This window comes from Vipera berus (assembly GCF_964194415.1).
Source record: "Vipera berus genome assembly, chromosome: W".
Classification (NCBI taxonomy): domain Eukaryota; kingdom Metazoa; phylum Chordata; class Lepidosauria; order Squamata; family Viperidae; genus Vipera; species Vipera berus.
The window spans coordinates 24,090,244-24,103,640 of NC_138210.1; positions in this window are offsets into that span (position 1 = coordinate 24,090,244).

Here is a 13,397-nt window from a genome sequence, read left to right on the forward strand (position 1 = left end):
CCCTTCCCAACCATGGGAAGAAATAACTATGGACTTTATTGTAGACCTACCCAACAGTAGAGGAAATACTGTCATATGGACTGTGATAGATCTGTTTTCGAAGCAGGCTCACTTTATCGCCTGTAAAGGACTCCCATCTGCACAACAACTGACTAAATTGTTCCTGAAACATATCTACCGACTGCATGGCACCCCTAAGCGAATAATTTCAGATAGAGGAGCGCAGTTCACAGCGAAATTTTGGAGGAATTTCCTTAAATTAATTGGATCATCTCAAGGCTTATCATCTGCTTTTCATCCAGCTACCAATGGGGCTGCAGAATCTGCTAACAAAATGGTGGAGCAATACCTCAGATGCTATGTTTCCTACCAACAGACAAACTGGACTAACCTCCCCTTTGCCAAGGTGGCCTACAATAATTCTTTTCACAGCAGCACTGGCTATATGCCTTTCAGAGTAGCCATAGTAAAAGAGTTCAGTCCGATGCCTGAGTACCCTCAGGTGCCCTCCACTTCCCAGACACTTGAGCTATGGGTGAGGGGGTGGGAAGAGGTTTGGAGAAACACGAAAATGGTGTTAAAATGACTTCTGAGACTTATAAAAACAAGCTGATAAAAAGAGGACTCCCCAAAGAACATTCCAAGTGGGGGGAAAGGTTTATTTGTCAACTAAATATTTACGTCTCAAATTACCCAGCAAGAAATTGGGACCAAAATTCTTGGGGCCTTTCCCCATTGTGAAAATCATCAACCCGGTCACAGTAAAATTGAAATTCCCCAGACCTTTGGGAAAAATTCACCCGGTGTTCCATTGTAACTTACTGAAACCTTTTCGAGCCTCCACTTTAAAACCTCCCCATAAGAAAGCACCTGGACCCCTCATAGTAGCGGGTCAGACCCATTATGAAGTGAAACGTATTCTTGACTCTAGAATCTTTAAGGGAAAATTGCAGTACCTAGTAGTATGGAAGAGATACCCATTGTCTGAAGCCATTTGGGTGAAATCTAGCAATGTGAAAGCTGACAGACTTATCAAAAGGTTTTATGAGAAACACCCTAACAAACCAAAAGCCAGCTCCTACAGTAACTTGTGTTTGTTTACATTACAGGATCTGTTCTTTTGTAAGGGGGGCCGGATGTCAATGCTGCAAACATTGACATGTTTTTTCACTGACAATATAAGAGACAGCCTGTTATTTTAATTGCTTCATTTGGGAGGGAGGAAATCACCCGGAGGTTGATAAGATTGCAAAAGCCCGCGTACAGAATGGGAAGTGAAACCTCATATGTAAAACTAATTGGATAATGTGATTTATGACGTGTAGATAAGGGCGGGGATTGTGTGTGTGTTATGATGGGTTGGGGGGGAGGAGATTTCAGATTCTGGCATCCCTCCATGAGTGCCGATGTTTCGTTTCATTACTAAGACTTTTTAGATAAATAATATGCCTGCAATTTGTTTGAATTGTCTCATTTATCGGAATCATGACAGCAACTCAACATGGCGAAAGTGGGGAAACTCAAAGAGTTCAACGTCACACACCCAGAGAGATGGTCGTCCTACATTTCCCGCATCGAGAATTACCTCCACGCCAACTAGGTTGGTGAAGACGGGCTGAAGGCTGCGACCCTCCTCTCCGTGTGTGGCCCCACCACCTTTGACATTCCAGAGAACCTGGTTGCACCAACGCCGCTCGAATCCATCACGCGGACTTGAAGAAAAAGCTCCGAGACCACTTTGAGCCCAAATTATCCGTCATAGCGTGGAGGCATCTGTCACGACCGTCCCCTGATGAAGCAATCACACGGAGAAGCGTGGTACGGTTGACAACTAGGATTTCTTTATTCCTTACAATCCCAGCTCTTACAAAGTCAGCGTTGGGAGCTAACTGCCCCAACGCGCCTTTATTACAGTGCGTGTCCAGCCCCACCCCTCCTCATTCGAACCAGCATCTGGCTGGCTCAGCATAAAACCCACCCATTTCCTGTTGTCCTGCGTGGCCCGGCACCTGAGCCCTTGTACTGCTCCCTGTAGTAGGCAGGTGTGTGCTCTCAGACCTCCCATCGTGCCCCCCAGCCCTACCGTTGTGCTTCCCCCCACCGCCCAGCATGACATCACCACGGCCCCCTGGCCCCACCCAACCCAGTAACCCCCTGCCGCAATCCCCACTGCGCTCCATCATCTGTCCCTTGCCGCAGCTCGTTTGGCGTCTCCGCTGGCAAACAGGCAGTCACAGAGACACGAGTGTTCTGGCGGCTGTCTTCCGGGATGCCTGCGGGGCCTTCCACCATCCCCATCGATGCAGGCGTGGCCTAGGCCCCCAAACAGCTGTTCATCGGGGAGGAGGCTGTTCCTGGTGTGGGGTCCGGCTGGTGGCTGCCGTCCAAGATGCCTGCGGGGCCTTCCACCGGCCCCGGCGATGCACGTGTGCCCGAAGGCCCTGAAGGCCCCCGAACAGCTGGTTGTCGGGGAGGAAGCTGCAGGCATGGCGTCTGGTCAGCTGGCTGCTCCCAGGTGAGCCCATGCGGGCACGCAGGTCGCCTGCCCTTCCCCGGACTCCCCTCATGTTGTCGGGCCCAGCTCCCCCTAACAGGGCTCCACCTGGAAGGCAAGAAGGAGATGTTACACACATACCAACATGAGCGCTAGGGCCCCCACGCTCCCCCCCCGGTTTCCCCAGATACCTGCGGTGGAACGCCCTAATCAATTGCGGTGCTTGGATGTCCCCCTCTGCTACCCATGACGCCTCGGATGCTGGATAGCCCTTCCATAACAGTAGATATTGCACCTTACCCCTTCGTACCCTGGAGTCAATGATATCCTGTACTTCATAGTGCCCATTGTGTACAGGACCAGGGGACCCCTTCCCCACCCCTGCGAAGGTGGACGCCGGTTTCAATAGGCTACTATGGAATACCAGGTGGATCTTGCCGAGGAATTTGGGTAGCCTAAGCCGAACCGTCACCGGGTTGATAACTTGGATGACCTGGAACGGCCCTATAAACTTAGGGCCTAGCTTCTTGCTTGGTGTCTGTAGGCGCAGGTATTTTGTGGAGAGATACACCCAGTCCCCAACCCCAGGGGTGTGAAAGGGTTGACGTTTCTTGTCCGCCTGCTCTTTGTTTGCACTGGCCGCTTTTGTTAGTGCCTCCCTGGTTGCTTTCCACACCCCTCCAACTGCACCATCCATTCTCTAGGCTGGCAGGGGGTAGCCGTCCCCTGACCGTACTCCGGGAAAGGAGGGAAGTCATAACCCAATACCACCGTGTATGGAGGGTAGCCGGTGCTGCTGTGCACCGCATTATTATGAGCCACTTCCGCAAAGGCTAGCAGGTCCACCCAGTCCGTTTGTTGGTGGGATACATAGCTGCGCAGGTACCGTTCCACTGTGGCGTTGGCCCATTCGGCTGCTCTGTTGGTGCAGGGATGGTACCCGGAGCTTAATCCCTGAGATGACCCGATGAACCGGATAAACTCTCACCAAAAGTTGGCTGTAAATTGTACCCCTCGGTCGGAAATGATACGCCTGGGCACACCATGCAGGCGGTAAATGTGTGTTACAAACATCCATGCTAAACGCCGGGCTGACGGCAGCCCTTTACATGGCACGAAATGGACCTGTTTGGAGAACAGATCTACCACTGTCCATATAACGGTGTACCCCTGACTCTCCGGTAGCCCCACAATGAAGTCCATGCCTATGTCTTGCCACGGCCGACAGGGTTCCACCACTGTTTGCAAGAGACCCAATGGCTTTCCGGGTCGAGGTTTAGCGATAGCACACGTATGGCAGTTCCTTACATATTCCTCGATATCCCGTTTCATGCCCGGGCACCAAAACTGACGTCGTGCCAGGTGTAGTGTTTTTAAATACCCAAAGTGGCCGGCTTGTTTGGCGTCGTGGCATCTGTACAAGACGACTGCTCTAAGAGGCTGTGGTATGTACATCCTGTCTCTGTACCAGGCCAACCCCTCTCTTAGGGTCAGAAGGTGTGGATGTTGTTGTAACCAATTGTCTTCCTTAAGAGTTGTTCGTAGCTGATGTGGCAGGTCATTGGTGACCTCAGACCCTGCAGCCTGTATTGCCTCCGATCCACAGGGGGGAATAATAGCCTGCACCACCTCTTCCCATTGGCTATCATATTGGGGAAGTCATGAGAGTGCATCCGCCAGGAAGTTCTTTCCCCCCGGAACGTATCTCAAGGTGAACCTGAAACGCCTGAAGTACAAGGCCCATCTGACGTGTTTTGGGGCCAACTTTCTTGGTGATTGCAAGGCCTCTAGGTTCTTGTGGTCTGTCCACACCTCAAACAGTTTTCCCCCCCTCCAGATGGTGACGCCACGTTTCCAGTGCCCACCAAACAGCAAAGGCCTCCTTTTCCCAGATGGCCCAGGCCCGTTCGGCGGCTGTTAGCTTTCTTGAAGCATACGCGCAGGGCTGAAGCACTCCGTTGACATTTCGTTGCAACAGCACGGCCCCTACCGCCACATCGCTAGCATCCACTTGGACGATAAACGGTTTATCAGGGTCGGGATGTAATAGCACGGGTTCTCTGGCAAACATCCTTTTAAGTGACTTAAACGCCTGCTGGCATTCAGCGGACCATGCCACCCTTAACCCCAGACGCGGCTTTACCAACAGCCACTTGGTTTGCAGCAGGTCTGTTAGAGGCAATGCAATTGCGGCAAATGATGGAATGAACTGCCGGTAAAAGTTGGCAAACCCCAAAAAACTCTGCAATTGACGCCGAGTCCTTGGGGCCTGCCACTGTTGTACCACCTCCACCTTCCGGGGGTCCATCTCAATCCCGGCTGCCGATATTCTATACCCTAGATAGTCCAAACGGGTGGTATGAAACTCACATTTTGTGAGCTTCACATATAACCGGGCCGCCAGGAGTTTCTGTAATACCTGCCGCACTAAAGCGATGTGCTCCTCCATGGTCTCCGAATAGATTAATATATCATTGAGATAAACGAGGACCCTCCTGTAAAGATGTTCATGCAGTACTTGATTGATTAGCTGCATGAACACCGCGGGAGCCCCTTGGAGCCCAAATGGCATCACACGAAACTGGTAGCTTCCAAGTGGACAATTAAAAGCTGTTTTCCACTCATCGCCCCTCTTGATTCGCACTCGGTAGTAAGCCTCCCGCAGATCCAACCGGGTGAATACTCTTCTGCTGGCCAGATGGGTCAGCATATCTTTCATTAAGGGCAGGGGGTATAAGTGTTCAACACACACCGCGTTGACCCCACGGTAATCCACGCACAGTCACAAACTGCCGTCCTTCTTTTCCCTGAAGAGTACGGGCGCTGCCATCCTCGAACGGGCGGGCTGGATAAACCCCCTTGCCAAGTTTTTGTCAATATAACGCCGCAGCTCCTGCATCTCCCGTGGCGCCATGGCGTACATCCTCAGCTTGGGCAGTTTGGCTCACGGCTCCAGCTCAATCGCACAATCTGTGGGGCGATGGGGCGGTAAGAGATCACATTCCTGTTCGTTGAAGACTTCCAGGAGATCGGAATACTCCAGTGGGACCTGCACCTCCATTCCAGCCCCACAAGCCTCTTCCACCTCCTCCAGTTTTTCTTCTCTTGTTGTCCCGTGTTCGTGGTTAGGGGGTTGGGGTCCCACCCCGAGGCGGAGGTGACGGCAACCCCCCTCCCACCAAATGGTTGGGCCCCATTTATCCAGCCACGAGAGTCCCAGAATCACCTCCTCGGTCATGGCAGGCACCACGATAAACCGTAACATTTCCCAGTGCTCCCCTATTTCCAGGTGCACAGGTTGTGTTACTTGCATGATGGGCGCACCCCCCAAGAGGGACCCGTCCACCTGTTGGAAGCATATAGGGTTCCTCAAACGCACCACCCCAATGCCAACCTTGGTCACCACCTTTTGATTGATTAAACAACGAGTGCTTCCGGAATCAATCAGGGCCTTGAATCCCAGTTTCTCACCCATGTTGGGGCTCAGCAAAGACACCGGGATCGTGAAGGGACATACTGGCGCGCTTACCATCGGGTCTTCCTCCTGTTCGTCAGCGGCCCCGTAGACATCCAAATCCACTTCCATTGGCCTCTCGGACTCGGTCTGGGTGTTTCTCCTAGGCGTTGCACCTGGAGTCTGACGTGCGGCACGTGAGCGCTCCACGGAATGCCTGGGGGTTACACCCCGTGCTGGGGTTGTACCTGTCGCTGCCCGTGGCACCGGCATTGGGCATTCAGCAACACGGTGCCCTGGTTGATCACACCAGAAACAACGGAGGACAGGCCAGAGCGATGGTGTCAAGGGTTTTAAAACTGGTGTCGCCGGCTTTTGCCCCTCCCCCTGTGGGGTTTTCTGGGGGCCTTGTCGGGGGCCAGCTGGAATCCCCGCACACCATTTGCAGCCCTGCAGACCAACGTCCAACTCAATCGAGACTCGAAGCCATTCCTGCAGTCTGGGAGGGATCCCGCGGATGATACAGGCCCTCTGGAGCGTCTCATCCAACCCAGTCCGGAAGTGGTGGATTAGCATCCGCTCCGGCCACGAACTCAGTTTCCCCACCACCTCCCTGAACTCCCGAACATACTCTGTTGCTGGGCGGCCCTTTTGCCGGAGCCCAACGATTTCAGCTTCGGCCCGTTGCACACGGGTGACATCCTCAAAGCGTACGCATAACGCCTCGAGGAACAACCCGACATCCCCCAGGTCTCTGGCACGGTCGCTATACAGGTTGGCAACCCAAGCCGCAGCCTCCCCTTGAAGTGCTGTTGTGACCGCCATCACCATCGCCCACTGGGAGGCATACACTGGGCCGTATCTGTCCAGATGGTGTATCACATGACTGAGGAAAAGAGCCAATCGGTCAGGGTGTCCATCAAAAGTCATTGGCAACGGTGGTGGGCCCCATGCTGCAGCCGCTCCCCAGGGCCCCACCTGGGCTCCTGGACCTTGCACAGTGGGCCCTAGTTGCCATCCCAACACGCCTGCTGGTGGTCCTAGACGCCGTGCAGCGCTGCCGCCCCCTGGCAGGCCCGTCTCTACGGGCCCCTGACCTGGAGCAGCCCCTGGGGCTTGCAATAAGGGTGTGGTCCCTTGCGGTGTGCCAACGGTCTGCGGGGCCCGAAACTGGGGCCTAGCCAAACGGAAGCGAGATTGGCTCTCCCGCACAGGCCCGGCCCTGTCCAGTGGCCAGCGGGCAGTGTCTGGTTCAGGGTCAACAGGGGACCATGGCCGGGGTTCTCCAAACCTGTCCCTCAGAACCTCCATGGTGTAGCTCCCCGGGGCTGTTGAGTAGCTCCACTCCTCGCCCTCCTCGTCAGTAACACGTCGCTCTCTCCATCCCAGCAACGACCCTCTTTGTCTAGCAGGCTGTTCATGCCCAGTATCCATCTGACCTAGAACAGGGCTCAACCACCATTCCCCAGCACCTGCTGGCGCTCCCATCTCCTGGGCCCCACTGCCAGCAGCCACAGGGCCGGGGTCCCGGACCTTGGGCCGTACAGCAGGTGGAGCTTCGGCTAACTCCCCCACATCAAGGGGTGCTGTGGCCCCGGCCGGTTCTCTTCCCTAAGCTGCGAGTACAGCCCCCTGGGTTCCCTCTGCCATGTCAGTCAGTTTGGAGTTTGAAGCAGAACACAGCAGCAAGGGGAGAAAAGATGGAACATCGCTGAGTTACTGTCACGACCGTCCCCTGATGAAGCAATCACACGGAGAAGCGTGGTACGGTTGACGACTAGGATTTCTTTATTCCTTACAATTCCAGCTCTTACAAAGTCAGCGTTGGGAGCTAACCGCCCCAACATGTCTTTATTACAGTGCGTGTCCAGCCCCACCCCTCCTCATTCGAACCAGCATCTGGCTGGCTCAGCATAAAACCCACCCATTTCCCGTTGTCCCGCGCGGCCCGGCACCTGAGCCCTTGTACTGCTCCCTGTAGTAGGCAGGTGTGTGCTCTCAGCCCTCCCGTCGTGCCCCCCAGCCCTACCGTTGTGCTTCCCCCACCGCCCAGCGTGTCACCACCACGGCCCCCCTGGCCCCACCCAACCCGGTAACCCCCTGCCGCGATCCCCACTGCGCCCCATTGTCCATCCCTCGCCGCAGCTCGTTTGGCATCTCCGCTGGCAAACAGGCAGTCACAGAGACACGAGTGTTCTGGCGGCTGTCTTCCGGGATGCCTGCGGGGCCTTCCACCATCCCCGTCGATGCAGGCATGGCCGAGGCCCCCGAACAGCTGTTCGTCGGGGAGGAGGCTGTTCCTGGTGTGGGGTCCGGCTGGTGGCTGCCGTCCAAGATGCCTGCGGGGCCTTCCACCGGCCCCGGCGACGCACATGCGCCCGAAGGCCCCCGAACAGCTGATCGTCGGGGAAGCTGCAGGCATGGCGTCCGGTCGGCTGGCTGCTCCCAGGTGAGCCCATGCGGGCACGCAGGTCACCTGCCCTTCCCCGGACTCCCCTCACGTTATCAGGCCCACGGGGCCCGACAGCATCCTTTTGAGCAGCGGGAGCAACAGCCCGGCGAGACAGCCACAGAATTCATCGCCGCTCTTCGTCAAGCATCCCGAATCTGCAATTTCACAGAATTGGAGGAGAAACTAAGAGACCGCATAGTCTGTGGACTCCAGAACTGAGAGCTCCAACAAAAACTGTACGCCAAAGAGACTGTCGCTACAAGAGGCCTTGAAGGAGGTCACTGCGGACAAAGGTGCTGGAGGGGCCGTTAAAGCGTTGCAGTGCTTCAAAAGCACTTCAAGCACTGAACCTGTCCACCACGAGGACGCCGAATGGATGGAAGACACCAACTCTGACTACGAGGTCAAGAAGCTACAGAAGCACCAGGGGAAGGGACCGTGGCCAGCTGAGAAGGCAGTTCTATTCCTTATATGCATGGGCTGCGGAGGCCGCCATCAATGCGTGGAATTCCAATTCCAAACAGCAATGTGCTGGGCATGTGGCAAACCAGGCCACATTGCTGCCATCTGCCGAGGTTGTCAGAGAGACCGTCTGCAGGAAGACTCAGGAGAGGTACCGGGGCCCCGGGACAACACCGAGTAGGGTTCTGCTCCAGCCGGAGAAGCATGTTCCGCACTGGTGCCCACCGCCCATTTAAACAGAAGCTTCGACTTCAGGTCAAGCTTCAGGGAGTTCCATGCAAAATGGAACTGGACACAGGCTCAGCCATGTCCGTCATATCCATAGGCATCTTCCAGCACATATGCAACTGCAGCAACAGATGGGTCAAACGTCAGCCATCTAACCTTCTGCTCACAGACTTCCAAAACTCCCGAGTAGCGGTCAAGGGCAAAGCCACACTTCTGGTGAATTTCAAGGGGTTTGCAGGCCCACTAGATGTTGTAGTGGTGGAAGGCCAATGCACAAGCCTCATAGGCCTCGATTGGTTTGATGCATTGGGCATCCAAGTAACTGGCATTCACTGAACACAGGCGGCAGACTTGTCTTCAGTCTGCCAAGAGTTCGCGAATGTTTTCAGTTCAAGCCTAGGAGAGTACAAGGGCCCTCCAATTGCCCTCAAGCTTGATCCCATCATAATGTCAACACGGATCAAGCCTCGTCGAGTGCCTTTCGCTTTAAAACCCAAAATCGACGCAGAGATGAACAAGCTGGTCAGTCAGGGGGTATTGCAGCCCATAGACAGTGGGGTGTGGGAGACCCCCATAGTAACGCCACTTAAGGCCAATGGAGAAGTACGCATATGTGCTTACTATAAGTGCACCATTAAATGGGAACTTCAACAGCACACGTACCCAGTGCCAGTTGTCAGCCATATTTTGGCATCATTGCAAGGTGGCTGTGTGTTCACCAAATTTGATTTGGTGCAGGCCTACCAACAGCTGCTGGTGGACGAGGTCACGGCAGCCGCCCAAACCATTGTCACCCATCGGGGGGCCTTCAAGGTGAAGCGCCTACAGTTTGGGATGAGTGTAGCCCCAGGGATTTTCCAGGGAGTAATGAAGTGCATGGTCAAGGGGATTCCAGGGGTCTGCCCCTACTTTGATGCTGTACTCATTGCCGGGAAATCTATAGAGGTTCTGGCTGAACAGTTTAGAGCCATCCTTCAGCGGTTCCACACAGTGGGACTTAAATTGAAAAAAGAAAAGTGCAAGATTGGGGTAGAGTCAACTGAGTTCCTTGGGTTCCACATCGATGCCAATGACATTCATGCAGCAGATTCAAAGCTGAAAGCGATTCAGCAGGCCCCAAGCCCTAGGTCCAAAGGTGAGCTTCAAGCCTTCTTGGGCCTTCTTAATTTTTATCATGCATTCCTCCCACATAAGGCCGCAGTGGCAGAGCCGTTACACTGGCTCTTAGACAAAAAGGCTCAGTGGCAGTGGACCAATGTCCACGAAAGAAGTTTCCAGGCAGTCAAATCACTGCTGTCCTTGAACTTGGTCCTCACTCATTTTAACGAAAAGCTGCCAGTCTGCATCGCATGTGATGCATCCCCATATGGGATTGGGGCTGTATTGAGCCATTTGTTGGCTGATGGGAAACAGTCTCCCATCATCTATTATTCGAGGAACCTGTCATCTGCAGAGTGCAAATACGCGCAGATTGACAAGGAGGCCTTGGCCATTGTGGCTGGGCTTAAAAAGTTCCATGACTATTTGTATGGCCACCATTTCATGGTCTTTACGGACCACAAGCCACTTCTAGGGTTGTTCACTATGAACAGGCAGACACCTCAGATTCTGTCTCTTCGAATGCTGAGGTGGTCTATATTCCTTTCAGCCTACAGCTACAGGCTGATTCACAATCTGGGCAAAGAAATGGGCCATGCAGACGGCCTTAGCAGATTGCCCCTACCACACGTGGAGCCAGATCTGGCTCCGGCTGCATGCATCCTAGCCATACAGGATTTGCCAGAGTCTCTTCTCCATGCTGGAGATGTAGCTGCTGAGATAGCAGCAGACAAAACGCTTAACTGTGTGTTAAATTGGGTACATACAGGATGGTTGGACAAATGTCCAGGGCCAGAATTTCAGAGTTTTTTTCATGAGGAAAGATGAGCTTTCATCTCATAAAGGGTGCATTCTTTGGAGTAGTAGAGTCATAGTCCCCAGCTCTTTAAGGTCCAGAGTTCTTGAGTCTCTGCATGTAGGCCATCCAGGAATAGTCCGGATGAAGGCACTGGCGAGGAGCTACCTTTGGTGGCCAGGGCTAGATAAAGCTATCGAGGCCCAAGTACATGGTTGCTACACGTGCCAACAATCCAGACCGGAGATGCTGCAGGCCCCTGTCCACTGATGGGAGGACACTCACACACCATGGTCAAGGATCAACATCAACTTTGCTGGGCCCTTTCAGGGACAGCTGTTTTTAATAGTGGTCGACAGCCACTCTAAATGGTTAGAGGTTGTACCAACTCCCACTATGACTACTGCCAGGACCATCCAGGAACTGCGCAGAATATTTGCAACACACGGGCTTCCAGACATCTTAGTCTCAGACAATGGGGCTCAGTTCACCGCTTCAGAATTCCAGGCCTTCCTCAGGGCAAATCTAATAAGGCACGCCATGTCGGCTCCCTTTCACCCGTCATTGAACGGTCAAGCGGAATGCATGGTCCGCACAACCAAGGAATCCCTGAAACAGATTGTCACAGGGAATTGGCACCACAGACTGGCCGATTTTCTACTTTGCCAGCGCATGACACCCTGCACCGCCAAAGGCAGGAGCCCAGCCGAGCTATGATGGGGCCGACACTTGATCACCAAACTGGACAGGCTACACCCCGACAGAGTCGCCTCAGACACTGCACAGCCAAAGGCACCAAGAAGTTTACAAGTGGGTGACCGGGTTTGGACCCAGAGTTATGGGCAAGGGGCCTTGTGGGTGGCAGCAAGGGTTGTTAAGGTGTCAGGACCACTCTCCTACAAGGTGGTCCTGGAAGATAGGCGAGTCTTTCGCTGGCACATTGACCAGCGGCAGCGGCGGCTAGTAGATCAGTCACTGGCTCAGGACTCCCAAGAAGGCCAAACACAGGGCCCGCATGACAGCAGTCCAACAGAGCAGTTTGCATGCTCTGAAATAACTCTTGCTCAAGGAGACGGGGGGATGGCCGTAGAAGAGTCTCCTCTGGACACACAGACTGTATCCACTGAACAGGACAGGCAAACTGCGCTGAGAGACAACCATGCAGACTTTGTTGCACAATTGGACTTTGGTTTGGGCCGACCAGGACTGGCCGGCCAAAGGAACTCGAGTCAATCCAACTCCACTGAACCTCAGAGCCCTGGTCTACCCAGCCTGGCAGGCAAGCAGGTAGACCAGGAGATCCCTGTAACCCTTAGATGTTCTGAATGGTCAAGAAGGCTGCCTAAATATCTGCAAGACTATGTCAAACAATTGAGAGTTTGAACTATCTAGGGCACAGGTCAGCAACCCGCTGCTCCAGAGCTGCATGCGGCTCTTTAAGCCGTCTCCTGCAGCTCCCAGTCCTCCTCCACCATGTGCAGTTCTGAAAAAAAAAGTGGGAATAAAAAAGTTCAATCAATTCAAAATGCTCACAAAAAAACCCTCCCAAAGTTTGAATTGATTGGTTGAACTTCTCAAGCTGTTTGTGGGACTGCCCACAAACCTCTTTGCTTCTTCGGACTGCAACAGGTGGCAGCAGAGGAAGCAGAGGAAGAGACGGGAGAACTGGAAAGGTGAGTGGGCCCTTTTTCTACCTGCTGTGCGGTTGGGGGTGGCCAGTCTCGGGGTGCCCCGGGCCTGCCTCTTCCCTGCCTGGCAGGTCTCCCCTTGCCCTGCTCTGCCACCACCTCTGCTAGCCTCAGGGGGGGTCCCACCAGGGTTCTCAGAAGCTTCCCCTGTCAGCCCCCACCTTTTGGCTGTCCCCTTCTCTCAGCTGGCTTGCCCAATCGAAGCAGCAGCTCTGTAAGCCTCCGCCACCCCATGCTGAACGAAGGGGGTGGTGAAGGCTTGCAGAGCTGCTGCTTCGTTCAGGCCAGGCAGCTGAGAGAAGGGGGCGGCGGAGGCTGGATACAGAGCTGCTGCCTTCGGCTGCTTTTCTTTTGGGGGATGCAGCCTCCTCCGCCCCCTTCTCTCAGCTGCCTGGCCCGAACGAAGCAGCACCTCTGCAAGCCTCCGCCTCGTTCAGGCCAGGCAGCTGAGAGAAGGGGGCGGCAGAGGCTGGATCCCCCGAAAGAAAAGCAGCTGAAAGCAGCAGCTTTGCAAGCCTCCGCTGCGGCAGAGGCTTGCAGAGCTGCTGCCTTCGGCTGCTTTTGTTTTGGGGCATCCAGCCTCTGCCGCCCCCTTCTCTCAGCTGCCTGGCCCAAACGAAGCAGCACCTCTGCAAGCCTCCGCAGCGGAGACTTGCAGAGCTGCTGCTTCGTTTGGGCCAGACAGTTGAGAGAAGGGGGTGGCGGAGGCTGGATCCAGAGCTGCT